The following is a 16,106-nucleotide window of genomic DNA, read 5'->3' on the forward strand; positions in this document are numbered from 1 at the left end:
CTCTCCCCCTCTCTTTTGCTACCCCCCCTCTACCCTGCCCATGCCATGCCCAGCCACGCCCAGTCCGTCTGTGTAATGCCCAGCCGGCCCTGTCCGCCTCATCACATCTACTATTCTTGCGGCTGAGGATCAGATGCCAGGTCAGTCTGTTGAAGGCCAGTTGTGTTTGACCTCACGCAGTCTCTACTGCGCATGACAGCTTCGGATTATAGTATATATATATACACACACATACATGTATATGTATGTATCCCTATGTTTCAGCCCTTTGCCTGCCTTGTTTTTTCTAACACCTGAGATCTCATATCTTTGAGCCCCTAAAACTTTTGTGTGCAATATTTTATTAAAATAATTTTAATTAGATGTTATTATTATGAGTGTAACTGTACTTTGTAATGTATTTTTGATGTGTTTTGTGACACTTTTTTGTTTTCTCAACAGCTCTGAGGACACTGCAATCATTCTAGTGTTTAAGGAACAGGACCCTAAAGACTGTGATTTGGAAAATGATGCTGAATGGTTAAGCCATAAGCTGATATAACTATAGAGAGGACTCTTTGCACTTTTGAACTGATACAAGGTATAGTATATCATCAAATAAGAGGAACCGACACAGCAAACTTTGCTTTAGAAGAGTTTTAACATCCAATACAACAAGGGCTGTGCAGAGTCAGCAAATCACAGAGAAGTTTGCTAGACCCCTCCCCCTATTACATCACTCAACTTTGGTCGGAAGGAAGGAGAAAAGAGTGGGTCTATCTGGAAAGGTACCAAAGAGAACTTAGATTCCTTTTTGCAGAACCTGAATACCAATGATTGGAATATTAATCTCAAATCAGAATACTGTCAAACAGCAGTTCTATTCTTAGATTTAGAAATATACACTAAAGATAATAACATCTATAACAAAAATCACTTTAAACCAGTTGATATAAATAACTATATAGAACTTAATAGCTGCTATCTTAGAAGATGTAACACCAAATTATACACACCTGCTCCCCATTCACACCTGAGACCTTGTAACACTAACGAGTCACATGACACCGGGGAGGGAAAATGGCTAATTGGGCCCAATTTGGACATTTCCACTTAGGGGTGTACTCACTTTTGTTGCCAACGGTTTAGACATTAATGGCTGTGTGTTGAGTTATTTTGAGGGGACAGCAAATTTACACTGTTATACAGGCTGTACACTCACTACTTTACATTGTAGAAAAGTGTAATTTCTTCAGTGTTGTCACATGAAAAGATTTAATAAAATATTTACAAAAATGTGGGGGATGTACTCACTTTTGTGACAAGCACCAAAAACACAGATCACAGCTGAAAAGACAGACCGCAAATAAATTAGAAATGGCAGCGCTATATTCTCTGAAGGTTCTGAGGAAGAAAAACCTGATAATCTGCCTTCTATTCTTGCATTGCATTGTTATCCCACATAGACAGTACAGAGCTACTTTGAGATGAGGAAGTAAGGGCAGACTGATGTAAAAAATAAACATAGTACCTTCAGCCCCTGTTCTGTCGAGAACTCCAATTCGTCACAAACTCCAATCTGACGTCACTTCCGGTGACTCTTTTATTTTAATATCTGTTTTTTCTCTGTCTGGGGGGCCATCGCAGACCATTTGGCATACACCCCAAGTACCCCTTCACCCCCCTTGAACCCCCCAGGCGATTACAGGGTCTATCTGATTGGTTGTGAATCCTGTGACTCACTGGACATGGCCAATCAGATGTATGGAAATACCGGAAGTGACGTCAGATTGGAGTTTTCGACAGATTGGAGTACTCGACAGAACACCGCCTTACATCACCGGCCATTTTTTATTAGAGGAATCTCTTACGCTGAAAAAGAAGCCACTAGATAGATAATGTCCTCCTATACGGATCGCTCCCTTAGTTCAAGCATAAATATCAAAATCTTGAACCAAGAGAGTTAGGGATCGTTGGAAACTGCATACCACTCTAGGAAATGCACCATTGACCGTGCCCAAACTACGTAGTTAAAATAAAAACTACACATAAACTCCCCTACATGCAAACATGCCTAGTAATAGGGATATCAGTAACCATACTTTAAAGGATGATCTAAAAGTTTCATAGCCATGACCGGATCGTGTATAACAGTAGCACAATCTTAGTTAAAAGGTATAATTACATTGAGAGGGGACCCTGACTGCCAAGGAAGCCATGCTACGGTCTGTGTAAAATAACCCTTAGATCTATTCGGCCTATTGTGGGCCTCGTCAGTGAGGTGCAGCCATATCCCTCTAGACACACTGAGCAATGGGTGCATGTCTGGATTTTCACATCACACTTAGGGAGACTTCTCTAAGTGTCATAACCTGCATAAATAAAAAAAGAGAAGCGCTCAACCTGGGAACGAACAATAGCATAATAGCTTGTTCTATGGCTAGTTACCACCCAAGAAGCAGCCTCTTTTTGCTCAACATGTGCCTTTCATAGAGAAGAACTTTCCTGAAGCATAATCAGTCGGAACCTGACCTCACAGTATAGTCCAGCCCCGAAATACCAGGCAATCCCTCTCTGAATGAGAGAAACAGCAAACCCCAGACGTACATTTTGGCCTATTGTGGGCCTCGTCAGTGAGGTGCAGCCATATCCCTCTAGGCACACTGAGCAACGGGTCCACTTCTGGATTCCCGCATCACACTTAGGGAGACTTCCCTAAGTGTCATAACCTGCATAAATAAAAAGAGAGAAGCGCTCAACCTGGGAACAAACAATAGCATTGTCACGTTTGTAAAAGGAGTTGTTTAAACCTTTAAGTTTTTCCTGATGTTAATCAGATCACAATTATAAACCTTAAATAATTGTTTTGTTCCACTTGTAATATAGCAAAAAACAATGGTGCTGATAGTTGCTGTAATTAGCAAGTGAAGAGTTAATGCAGAGAGCAATAAAGCTGAAGAGTATAACTTTATAACTACAGAGTTGCAAAGTTCAGAGTAATGAGAGTGGCAAAGTGTTACTCTCACAAGCAGCCCTTTTCGTACTGCAAACGCTTGAGTTTGAAGGAGAAGTGTTACCTTAAGTTGGAAATGCGGTAACTTGTTTGAGGCTCTGTATCGCTACACGCGATCAAGGACTGACAGGCTGGAGAGGTGTGTATCACCCTGGAAGGAAGCGGCGGGTGACGTCACCGTATCTCTGCAGTATTCGGCACAGGACGCCGTTAGCGTGTTTGCAGGACCAGAGGAAGACTTGAGATTGTTACAAGTTGGTAAGTTTTAAACAGAAGGAAACTTGAGCGTCCTTGGAGGTATTGTTTTTGAAACAACTGTTGTGTAGAAACTTGCGGAGAGAGATTGAATAATCTGTTTGAGATGTAACGGAGCAGCGGTCAGGCTGATTAGATTGATGCAACTTGATTGAGAAAAAGTCTCTTTAGGAATTGTCAAATATATCAAGAGGTAATAAGATTTGATGCTGGAAGTGATTGGAATTCACTGATGCTTTGGAATTGGAATAATCCACTGGAAGTTGGAGCTTAGAGTGCAGGATGCTATCTCTAACAATACACAAAATTACTAAGCACTAGGAACAGGGCGTGAACAGGATATAAAGGGTTTGTGGGTGGAGATTTAGGCAGAACTGCAGGTAAGTAAGGTGAAACCTGACATCTCCCCCTCCCCAAGAGACAGAATAGAACGTCAAGGACCAGGACGGTCTGGATGCCTCCGATGAAAAATCGACAACTTCCTTGGAGCATGTATGTTACAAGAGGGTTCCCAGGAATCTTCATCCAAGGATTATCCGACCCAGCGAACGAGATACTCCAGTTGACCATCACGAATCCGAGAGTCAATGAGAGAATCCACTTCATATTCATCTAACTGTGATACAGTAGTAGGCGGAAGGACAGAGGTGGAACTCCTCGTAGTGACATATGGCTTCAGAAGGGAAACATGGAAAGTCGGATGGACTTTTAAGGTGTCTGGTAGCTGTATAGTGACTGCATTAGGGTTCACAATCTTAGTTATCGGAAAAGGACTTATAAACAATCCGGCAAGTTTTTTACTTGGTACTTTAAGTTTAAGGTTTTTGGTGGACAACCAAACTAAATCACCCACTGCATAGGCAGGTGCTGGTCGACGCCTCAAGTTATAATAGCGTTTTTGTTGTTCTTGGGAATTTAGAATGTTATCCTGTAGGACCTTGAAAGTTTGATGGATCTTTGCTGAGAAATCATTAGCATGAGGACAATCAGTGGAAGTGATATTAGCGAAGTCAGGGACTGGGTAGGAATGAGGATGAAACCCGTAATTTGCCAGGAAAGGTGACATCTTCGTGGAGGTAGTGATGGAATTATTAAAGGCGAATTCAGCCATGGATAGATAAGAACACTACTCAGTTTGTTGGTAGGAACAAAAACAGCGTATATACTGTTCTAGCCATTGATTTACACGTTCTACTTGACCATTCGTTTGAGGATGAAAAGAGGTTGAAAATCGGTGGTCCAGTTGTAGAAGTGAACATAGAGCCTTCCAAAATCGGGAGGTAAACTGAGTGCCACGGTCTGAGGTTATGATTTTTGGAAGACCGTGTAATCGCACAATATTATCTATGAACAGCTGAGCAGTTTCTGCTGAAGTAGGTAATTTGTTGAAGGGTATAAAATGTGCCATCTTGGTCAGCAAGTCCACAACGACGAAAATGGTGTTCATCTTATTAGAAACAGGTAGGTCAACAATGAAATCAATTGACACATGATGCCACGGCTGGGGTGGAACAGGAAGAGGCATGAGAAGACCATAAGGACGTTGTCTTGAAGATTTAGAGGTGGCACAAATGGAGCAGGAGTTTATGAAGGTTTTGACGGTTTGTGACATATTTGGCCACCAATAGAGTCTTGAGATATTCTCTAAGGTCTTTGTAAAACCAGGATGTCCTGCAAGAGGGGTATCATGATGTAATTGTAGAATGATGTCCCTTAAAGTTTTTGGAACAAAAATTCTGTCCTTGTAATAGAGAAGACCGTCTGCTTTAGAATCTAGAACCTGTTGAGGAAGATCAGGATCTGACTGAAGAGAATCTTTCAAGGCTTTCAGGAGATAAGGTGTCAATCCAATGAATTTGTTGGATGGAATCATGGAAGTTACTTGATCAGCCTGAGCAGGTCTTTCATCTTTCCTTGAGAGTGCATCTGCCTTGCCGTTTCTACTGGAAGGTCTATAGATAATGTGGAAATTAAATCTCGTGAAGAACAAGCTCCATCGAACCTGTCTGGAAGACAATGTTTTGTTTGTTTGTAAAAACTCCAAATTTTTATGATCTTTGTATATGATTATGGGGAGAGCAGTTCCTTCAAGCAGATGCCTCCAATGCTCCAATGCCCTTTTTATTGCCAAAAGCTCCTTTTCCCCAATAGGGTAATTAATCTCCGATGAATTGAGTACCTTAGAAAAGAAAGCTATTGGATGCAATGGCTCTGTATGAGAAGATTTTTGTGAAAGAATCGCTCCCAAGGCGAAATCGGAAGAATCTACCTCCAGGATGTATTGAAGGGACGGGTCAGGGAACCGAAGTATTGGAGCCGAAGTGACCATGGATTTTAGGAGATCAAAAGCTTGAGCAGCCTCAGTATTCCAAGAAAATCGGATTGTAGAGCTAGTGAGTTTCGTTAATGGTTTTGCCAATTTAGAGAAATTTTTCACAAACTTCCTGTAATAATTGGCAAATCCAAGAAATCTTTGAAGATCCTTTCTGGTCTTTGGATAAGGCCAATTTCTGACAGTCTGTACTTTATCATCTTGCATGCTTATACCTAGAGGGCTTATGTTATATCCCAGAAATGAAATGCTGTTGGTGTGAAATTGGCATTTCTCGAGTTTTGCATACAAACGGTGTGTTCTCAATCTGGTCAACACTTCTCTGACATGGGAGATATGGTCATCATAGGTTTTTGAGTAGATGAGAATGTCATCGAGATAAATGACAATATAAACATCCAACAGATCTCTGAATATGTTATTGATAAAGTGTTGAAATGTTCCAGGGGCATTGCAGAGCCCAAAAGGCATGACGAGGTATTCAAATAACCCGTACCTGGTACGGAAAGCGGTTAACCACTCATCCCCCTCACGTATTCTTATGAGGTTTTATGCACCTCGAAGATCCAGCTTCGTGAAAATCTTAGCCTCCCGGAGATGCTCTATTAATTCCGGAATGAGGGGGAGAGGGTACCGGTTTTTTATGGTTCGTTGATTCAGATCTCTATAGTCGATGATAGGTCGAAGGGAACCATCCTTGTTCTTCACAAAGAACATTGCAGCTCCCGCAGGGGAGGTAGAGGGTCGTATGAAGCCTTTGCGAAGGTTTTCTTCTAGATATCCTTTAAGATGTTCAAGCTCTGGAGCGGATAAGGGGTAAAGACGACCATAGGGAATAGTAGACCCTGGTTTAATGTCGATGGGACAATCATAATCCCGATGTGGAGGTAATGATTCAGCCTCTACTTTACTGAAAACGTCAGCAAAATCTTGATATTCAAATGGGATGTGTTGTTCAGGGGCAGTAGTTTCCAGGAGAGCCTGTGTGGAGAAACAAGAATGTTTACAATATGATGACTTAAAAGAAACCTGAAGGGATTGCCAATCTACAGTAGGTTGATGTTTTTTGAACCAAGAGATACCTAAGACGATGGGGAATAGTGGGGAAGGTAATACATCAAATTCAATGTACTCAGAGTGACCACATGGTGTTACAAGCAAAATAGGAATAGTTTGATGAGTGATAGGACCACTTGCTATAGATGTACCATCAATAACACAAATGGCAACTGGATTCTGCTTCAACACACAGGGTATTTTATTTGTATTTACAATGGCAATATTGATAAAGTTCCCATAAGCTCCGGTATCAAGAATGGCACTAGACTACAGATGGCGTTGATCCCACTGTAAATAGACAGATAGAATGCAATAAGTGTTTGGACTATGCAAGTGATGACCAGCAGAGAGTGCAAAGGACTTACGTTTCTTCGACTTTTGAAGTAGAGGACAGTCCTTCACGGAGTGGGAAGGATTTGCACAGTACATGCAAAGTAGATGTTATCTGCGTCTTGACCTTTCTTCGGGGGTGAGAGGGCCCCTGGCTAGACCTATCTCCATTGGTTCAGATACAGATCTAGTGGTGGATGAAGGAGCAACATAGGTCTGAGGTTTTGGGTTATGCTCAGTGTGGAATCTTTCAGACCTTCTCTCACGTAGACGCCGGTCTATTTGTATTACCAATCGCATTAATGAGTCTAGGGACTTTGGCAAGTCAGTGCGAGCTAACTCGTCCTTAATATTATCAGCAAGTCCTAATCTAAACTGATTGCGTAATGCAATTGGGTTCCACTGAGAATCTCGTGAAAATTGCTTGAACTCAGCAATATATTCTTCAACAATACGCTTCCCTTGCTTCAGGGCGCGCATCGCAGTTTCTGCTGTGAGTTGTGAATCAATATCTAAATAAAGTTCATCCATTTGATTCAAAAATTCATCAAGGGATCCCAGAATAGGCTGATTAGTTTCAAAAAAAGAGTCTGTCCAAACCCTTGGCTCCCCTCTTAAGAATGAGATTATAGTAAGGACTTTCACTCTCTCTGTACAGTAAGTCTTTGGCTTTAGAGTAAAAAGTAATAGGCAGGCATTCTTAAATTGTCGGTAAACCTTTCTATTGCCAGAGAATGGTTCAGGTAAGGACACTATAGGCTCAGGGATAGGATCCGGTTGTTGTGGTTTAGTATTGATAGAATCCCTGATAATCCTTCTCAAGGACTGGTTTTCCACTTCTAGATCCCTTAAAGATTGTCCCATTTGATCCACTCTCTGCGATAAGGAATACACAAATTGTGGGAGGTCTACAGGATCTGATGTCATTGTAGCTTAGTAATTATGTCACGTTTGTAAAAGGAGTTGTTTAAACCTTTAAGTTTTTCCTGATGTTAATCAGATCACAATTGTAAACCTTAAATAATTGTTTTGTTCCACTTGTAATATAGCAAAAAACAATGGTGCTGATAGTTGCTGTAATTAGCAAGTGAAGAGTTAATGCAGAGAGCAATAAAGCTGAAGAGTATAACTTTATAACTACAGAGTTGCAAAGTTCAGAGTAATGAGAGTGGCAAAGTGTTACTCTCACAAGCAGCCCTTTTCGTACTGCAAACGCTTGAGTTTGAAGGAGAAGTGTTACCTTAAGTTGGAAATGCGGTAACTTGTTTGATGCTCTGTATCGCTACACGCGATCAAGGACTGACAGGCTGGAGAGGTGTGTATCACGCTGGAAGGAAGCGGTGGGTGACGTCACCGTATCTCTGCAGTATTCGGCACAGGACGCCGTTAGCGTGTTTGCAGGACCAGAGGAAGACTTGAGATTGTTACAAGTTGGTAAGTTTTAAACAGAAGGAAACTTGAGCGTCCTTGGAGGTATTGTTTTTGAAACAACTGTTGTGTAGAAACTTGCGGAGAGAGATTGAATAATCTGTTTGAGATGTAACGGAGCAGGCTGATTAGATTGATGCAACTTGATTGAGAAAAAGTCTCTTTAGGAATTGTCAAATATATCAAGAGGTAATAAGATTTGATGCTGGAAGTGATTGGAATTCACTGATGCTTTGGAATTGGAATAATCCACTGGAAGTTGGAGCTTAGAGTGCAGGATGCTATCTCTAACAATACACAAAATTACTAAGCACTAGGAACAGGGCGTGAACAGGATATAAAGGGTTTGTGGGTGGAGATTTAGGCAGAACTGCAGGTAAGTAAGGTGAAACCTGACAAGCATAATAGCTTGTTCTATGGCTAGTTACCACCCAAGAAGCAGCCTCTTTTTGCTCAACATGTGCCTTTCACAGAGAAGAACTTTCCTGAAGCATATCAGTCTGATCCTGACTTCACAGTACAGTCCAGCCCCAAAATACCAGGCAATCCCTCTCTGAACGAGAGAAACAGCAAAACCCCAGACGTACGTTTTGGCCTATTGTGGGCCTTGTCAGTGAGGTGCAGCCATATCCCTCTAGGCACACTGAGCAGGGACCTGGAGAATAAGAAAAACAGAGTAACCAACCCTGGTTTTCTATATAGGGGTAGCATAAGTGTTGGAAGGTAAGCAAGTACTACCTCACTGTCTTCCAACTGCTAAAAAGCCACCATTACTCTTACTAAAGAGGATTACATGGACACAGTATAACCCCAATCCTTGCTTGCAGGGAAAAGTACCCATTAAAGGATTAAAAACTTGATTGTTTTCAGACACCATCTTTACAAAGAACACAGGCAAAGAATGACTGGGGATTGTGGGAAGTGGGAGGATACTTAAGGCTTTGGTGGGGTGTTCTTTGCCTCCACCTGGTAGCCAGGAGTTGATTTCCCACTAGTAATTGAATGGATTTGTGAACTCTCCCTGCCATTGGAAAGAAATGTGGCTCCTGCATGGGGTGCAAAATATTCTGTACAAAATAAGACATTAAAAGAGTTTAAGGCTTCTAAATAATAAAAAAAGGTATACAATAGAACATCTTATAACTTGCCATTCAAAAAATGTAGTCTATATTTTGGAATGCTCATGCGACTTGCAATATGTAGGACGCACCACATGAAAACTTTCTAAACGTTTTCAAGAACATGTTAACAACATAAAGAAAGAATATGTCCTACATACAGTGTCTGAGCACTTCTAAAGAGTACATAATAATAACCCTAGCTGTATAATCAAATATATGGGCATTAAGAGATTGGAACCTCATTGGAGAGAGGGAGATCTGGCAAATGCATTAGGCAAATCTGAAATGAAGTGCATTTTTAATCGTAATACCTTCATACTCAACGGGCCGAATAAAGAATTTGAATTATATCATTTTCTATAATAGTGAAGGATTTATATCCCTAGCACCTATGTAGATATACGATTTATTACCTATTAGTTTTGTCCTCCTTGTTCTCTTCTTATTCACTGTAAAGAGTTCATTCAATTATGTAACATCTTATCCTGTTTGGATTCACACTAGGATTAGGATTCTAAACAGTTATTCATCATGTATAGAATATTTGTATGTTTTATGGATATATTTATTATTAATGTATTTATATTATTATACCTTTATTTAGATATTCTAATGTATTTGTCCAATTATTTGCATTTATTTCATATTTTTTTTATATAGATTACTCTATCGAGTTCTTTATGATATGTATTTTTTAAGATATATATAAAAATATATTCTTAGAGGCCTATTTATTAAAAGTCTGTCGGTCTGTCGGATCAGGTCCGACAGACCTCACTGAATGCGGAGAGCAATACGCTCTCCGTATTCAGTATTGCACCAGCAGCTCTTGTGAGCTGCTGGTGCAACGCTGTCCCCTGCAGATTTTCAGCCAATCGGCCACCAGCAGGGGGTGTCAATCAACCCTATCGTACTCAATCTGGTTGAATTGTGGCGATCTCTGTCCGCCTGCTGAGAGCAGATGGACAGAGTTATGGAGCAACTGTCTTTAGACCGCTGCTTCAAAACTGGTGTTTCTGGCGAGCCTGCAGGCTCGCCAGAAACACAGGCCCTCAAGCTCCGTTCGGAGCTTGATAAATGGACCTCTTAGTGTTCACATTTTGGTGTAGTAGTCTAATACACTGCACACTTATATTTTTCTCCTTTAAGAATAGCGGGTCGAATCCCAAAATAAATTATTCGTTTTTTTATTGTTAATTTTGTTTTCTAATATAGATATATGTTATATGTCCAAGTTCCACTATAAAACTTATGGTGTAGCGGTAATTCTCTCACCTTTTTATCTTTACTCTTTTGGAACCATTTACCCAGTGGTTTGATTCCCGATATAGTTTTTTCATTTTTATTGCAATTTTATCATTATTTATGTAATTTTTTTGTGATTCTTCAATACATTGTATCATTTAAATATTATAACTATATGTATACATTGGGTAGTGAAAAGAATCACCCCCACCTTAAATAGAATCACATTTTGTAGCTTTGCAGCCTGAAATAAAGACAGACACAGTTTTTGTTTATCCAGTTGTAATTTATCAGTGCAACTTATAACATCCAAGTGAAAGATATAACACCAACATGTCAGGCAAAAATAAGACAATTCAAAAACAGAATCACTGAGTTGCAAAAAGGACCACTGCCTTCTATCAGTATTTTGTTGAACCGCCTTTAGCTTTTATTACAGCCTTTAGTCTGTTGGGATATGTTTCTACTAATTTTGCACATCTAGACTGTGCAATATTTGCACACTCTTCTTTGCAGAACTGCTTCAGTTCCATTAGATTTGATGGTGACCTTTTGTGGACTGCAGTCTTCAAGTCATTATACAAAGTCAATGTTAGTTTCAGCACCTGATAGGTTAGACCAGTATATAGATGTAGATATTACTATACTTAGGAGGCTTATGGTTCAGGGGGTGTGCATGTAAGTATGTACCGACCTCTCTTGTGTAAAGACAGTCTTTGTCACAAATCTCTGTACATTTAATAATGTATTGTATAATGCAGAAAGGTGCCCTATATGCACCAGAGGCTTACCGGTCTGTAAGATATGTACTGAGTCACAGTGTGCGGTGTACCTGCTTGCCGGCTAGGTTGGTCTTCAGGAGTTGCTGTAAGCTTTTATCGAAAGTGCTTCACACGGGTGCTACAACCCCGCTGCAAGTGAGTAGCTTGTTCCCTTCCTCGACCTCTGGTGGCGTTTGATGATGTCACACTTGTTCTGCCTTACCCGGTCTCCAGCTTCTCTGCCCCTAAGTCTCCTAAGGTCTGATCTGCGGCTCAGATGCCTGTGCTCACCTTCCCCTTTGTGAATTCTGACGAATGAGCAACAACAATCAGGAGCACCAGGCTTGGTCCGTAGTTAAAAGTTTCAGCTTTATTCCAATAATTCACAACATTAAAAACAGTTCAGCGTGCATGCCAAAAATGGGGGGGTCTGTTGTTGCTCATTCATCAGGAGTTTTCAAGTCATGCCACAGATATTAAATGACTAGGCCATGCAAGGACATTCACATTTTTCTCCTTCAACCACTGTGTGGTCATTCTTGCTGTGTGCTTTGGGTCATTGTCATGTTGGAAGGTAAACCTTCTTCCCATTGACAACTTCCTGACGGAGGGCAGCAGATTTTCCTCAAGAATTTGATGGTATTTTGCACCATCCATTATTCCTTCTATCCCGACAAGTGCTCCAGTGCCTGCTGCAGAGAAACACCCCCATAACAGGATATTACCAACTCCATGCTTTACTGTAGGTTTGGTGTTATTTGCATTGTGAGCTGAATTGGATTTCCTGCAGACATATCGTTTGGTGTTGAGGCCAAATAATAAAATTTTAGGATGTAAATATTTTATTCTCACCTAGCCTATTTCTGTAAATATTATTGATCATATAAAGGATTCACTAACAATGTGGTTTATAAAAATAGGGTTTTAAGATAGACATACTCTCAGCAGTGAAGCCACCCAAAGAACATATAGTCACACTAAGTGTATGAATTGCAGGAGCACATATACAATTTATTTGGCAAGCTGTATTGACTGACAATGCATGACGTCAAGGGAGACACGCTCTCGGATAAGAGAACACCTCTCGAATATCAAGGATGGTACTCTGACTACTCCCCTGGTCTAGCACTTTAATGGGGTGCATAACAAAAATGCTAAAAGCTTTAAGTGGACTATAATTGAGACAGTAAGTGTTGGAGGGAGTGGGGAGGGGGGAGACAGGGACCATGCCTTGGCAAAGAGAGAGGTGTTCTGGATATTCCAATTACAAACTAGGTTTCCGTCAGGACTAAATTCTTCATATGACCTGATAAACTTTTGGAATTAATGGAGATATGTTTATTCAATATTCAATACGGAGTAATAATCAATCTGAGTAAATCACCACCAATGTTTTAATAAATAATAATAAAAAATAAATAATTTTAATATAAAAAACTAAAGGTTAAGGCTACTCAATTGTATGGGGATAAATAGATGTAATAATCATAAGTGGACTAGTTATATACTACCTATACAGTTAGTAAATAAGATTTATGGATATGATCAGAATAAAGTAAAGCAGAGAAAATGTAGGCAGGGGTATTGGAGAGAGAACAAGAACCCTTTAATGCCAAACTGAGGAATGTGTACCACATCCGTATAGCCTAAGTGATGGTATTATGTCATATCTTTTAGCAAGGGTTTTGGATTACAATCGGCTAGATGTAGAGTTTTGCGGCCAAAGGGGTGCGTTAGCTACGCGTGTTTTTTTCCCCCCGCACCTTTTAAATAACGCTGGTATTTAGAGTACTCTGAAGGGCTGCGTTAGGCTCCAAAAAGGGAGCGTAGAGCATAATTTACCGCCACTTCAACTCTAAATACCAGCGTTGCTTACGGTAGCGGCCAGCTTGAAAAACGTGCTTGTGCACGATTCCCCCATAGGAAACAATGGGGCAGTTTGAGTTGCAAAAAAACCTAACACTTGCAAAAAAGCAGCGTTCAGCTCCTAACGCAGCCCCATTGTTTCCTATGGGGAAACACTTTGTAAGTCTGCACCTAATACTCTAACATGTACCCCGAGTCTAAACACCCCTAACCTTACACTTATTAACCCCTAATCTGCCGCCCCCGCTATCGCTGACCCCTGCGTATTATTATTAACCCCTAATCTTCCGCTCCATACACCGCCGCCACCTACATTATACCAATGTACCCCTAATCTGCTGCCCCTAACATCGCCGACCCCTATATTATATTTATTAATCCCTAATCTGCCCCCCCAATGTTGCCGCTACCTTACCTACACTTATTAACCCCTAATCTGCCGACCGACCTCGCCACCACTATAATACATGTATTAACCCCTAAACCGCCTCACTCCTGCCTCGCAAACCCTATAATAAATAGTATTAACCCCTAATCTGACCTCCCTAACATTGCCGACACCTAACTTCAAGTATTGACCCCTAATCTGCCGACCGGACCTCGCCGCTACTATAATAAATGTATTAACCCCTAAAGCTAAGTCTAACCCTAACACTAACACCCCCCTAAGTTAAATATAATTTTATTCTAATGAAATAAATTATTTCTTATTAAATAAATTAATCCTATTTAAAGCTAAATACTTACCTGTAAAATAAACCCTAATATAGCTTCAATATAAATAATAATTATATTGTAGCTATTTTAGGATTTATATTTATTTTACAGGCAACGTTGTATTTATTTTAACTAGGTACAATAGCTATTAAATAGTTATTTACTATTTATAGCTACCTAGTTAAAATAATTACAAAATTACCTGTAAAATAAATCCTAACCTAAGTTACAATTAAAGCTAACACTACACTATCAATAAATTAATTAACTAAACTACCTACAATTACCTACAATTAAATCAACTAAACTAAATTACAAAAACAAACAAACACTAAATTACAAAAAATAAAAAAAGATTACAAGAAGTTTAAACTAATTACACCTACTCTAAGCCCCCTAAAAAAATAACAAAGCCCCCCAAAATAAAAAAATGCCCTACCCTATTCTAAAATAAAAAGTTAACAGCTCTATTACCTTACCAGCCCTTAAAAGGGCTTTTTGCGGGGCATGCTCCAAAGAAATCAGCTCTTTTGCCTGTAAAAAAACCCCATACAATACCCCCCCCAACATTACAACCCACCACCCACATACCCCTAATCTAACCCCCCCAAACCCCCCTTAAAAAACCTAACACTAAGCCCCTGAAGATCTCCCTACCTTGTATTCACCCAGCCAGGTATCACCGATCCGTCCAGAAGAGGGTCCGAAGTCTTCATCCTATCCGGCAAGAAGAGGTCCTCCATAGGGTCCGAAGTCTTCATCCTATCCAGCAAGAAGAGGTCCTCCAGAGGGTCCAAAGTCTTCATCCAGGCGGCATCTTCTATCTTCTTCCATCCGGAGCGGAGCGGGTCCATCTTGAAGCAGCCGACGCGGAGCCATCCTTCCTCACCGACGGACTAACGACGAATGAAGGTTCCTTTAAATGACGTTATCCAAGATGGCGTCCCTCGAAATCCGATTGGCTGATAGGATTCTATCAGCCAATCGGAATTAAGGTAGGAAAAATCTGATTGGCTGATTCAATCAGCCAATCAGATTGAAGTTCAATCCGATTGGCTGATTGGATCAGCCAATCAGATTGAGCTTGAATTCTATTGGCTGATTGGCAATCAGATTTTTCCTACCTTAATTCCGATTGGCTGATAGATAGAGGGTCTACTTCAGCCAAGACTCTAAATACCGGCGTTAGGAAGATCCCATTGAAAAGATAGGATACGCAATTGGCTTAAGGGGATCTGCGGTATGGAAAGATCGCGGCAGGAAAGTGAGCGTTAGACCCTTTCCTAACTAACTCTAAATACCAGCCGGTGGTAAAAAGCAGTGTTAGGAGCCCTTAACGCTGGTTTTGATGGCTAACACAGAACTCTAAATCTAGGCGAATGTATTTACCAATATGTGATTGTTTAGATACTAATGGAGCCTAAGTTTATACTACGGCACACAGATGGTTGTGCTCTATTAATGGCTTGTCTAACCTTTGCTCTAATACTTACCATTACTATTTACTATGGGAAAGTCTAAGCTTGAACTTCAATGTACTTAAGCAATTTGATAAATGGTAAATAAGAAATGTATACATCCATTATTGAGAGCGGTAATACAACCCAAATAGGTTAATTTAAGTGTAAGAATTGGAGTAATAGCTCTCTACAGATTATACTGTCACAGCATATAATGCTTTCTTCAATCTACACCTGCAACACTTAAGGGTTAAGTAATGTTGAATTGCCACTTGTATGTACCTTTAAGAGCAATAAGTAACCTGCAGCTTGTGAAATGTTTTTTTATTCCTTTTAAATAGCCCATGAGCACTAGAGGAGTTATAGAGCTATGAGTACGGCACTACTGCTGAAACGCGTAAGCTTTATTTAGAGCTGAAGGGCACACATGTATTGTTATTATGTGTTCATGTTGTTTTTTTGAAGATTTTTGAATAAACTTTTGTGCTTTTAAGTTGCTGCCACTCTGGACTTTTTTGTGTATATCCTTGAGGCCATTTG

This window comes from Bombina bombina, chromosome 3 (assembly GCF_027579735.1).
Source record: "Bombina bombina isolate aBomBom1 chromosome 3, aBomBom1.pri, whole genome shotgun sequence".
In the NCBI taxonomy this organism is placed as follows: domain Eukaryota; kingdom Metazoa; phylum Chordata; class Amphibia; order Anura; family Bombinatoridae; genus Bombina; species Bombina bombina.